The sequence below is a fragment of the Octopus bimaculoides genome, chromosome 14 (assembly GCF_001194135.2).
Source record: "Octopus bimaculoides isolate UCB-OBI-ISO-001 chromosome 14, ASM119413v2, whole genome shotgun sequence".
Lineage (NCBI taxonomy): Eukaryota > Metazoa > Mollusca > Cephalopoda > Octopoda > Octopodidae > Octopus > Octopus bimaculoides.
The window spans coordinates 48,064,737-48,065,724 of NC_068994.1; positions in this window are offsets into that span (position 1 = coordinate 48,064,737).

A 988-nucleotide genomic window follows, 5' to 3' on the forward strand; every position below is an offset into this window, starting at 1 on the left:
ATATATACAGTAATCCCTCGACTATCACGGGTGTTACACTCCAAAACCCCACCATGATAGCTGAAAATCCATGAAGTAGAAACAGTACTGTACTGTACATTTTTTTTTTATTTTCATAATTTGTATATATCTATGACTATATATAAATAGTGTAAGAACTATCTACTGCTAGTGTGTTATGGCGGTGTATGCGTAAGATTAAATTTAAGAACGAGCTAAAAGCAGCTGTTAGTGTTGTACACATTATCGACTTTACATACTCAAAGTATGTGTTTTCTTTGTTTGCTGCGGCATAGTGCTTGGGGGATGACTCCCTCATAACACTGGGTGTTAAAACACCTAAAAGTCATGGACAAGTGAGACAACTCAGCTCCCATCAAATTGAGGAGTGATGAATACTGATATTTCACCATTTTTGTGACTTATCCACACACATGCCTGAATTAAACATGGGATGAATCAAATTGCCAATATATGTATACATATATATATGACTTTCATGCTCTGTCTACCAAACGTCTTTTGTATGGCCAGATGCCCTTTCTGTCATCAACCCTTACCTGCTTCTAAGCAAGGTAATATTTCCCCATGACCAGACATGTTTTTGTGCAGAACATTGGAAATAAACTTGTATGATGGTGATGGTCAACCATTTACAACCATTATGCAATATCCAGACAGAGTATATATATACAAACACACACACACACACACAATAGGAAGAGCTTCTTTCAGTTTCCATCTACCAAATCCACTCTCATGGCTTTGGTCAACCTGCAGCTATGGTAGAATACACTTGCCCAAGGTGCCACATAACAGGACTGAACTTGAAGCCATATGGTTTGGAAGTAGGTTTTGTAACCACACACCCCTTCAGTCATTTTGTTACTTCTGCTAATTGTAATTAAAAAAAAAACATACATGATTATACTGATGTATTAATATCTGTCTATATAAGGTATACACACATGTATATATATATATATAT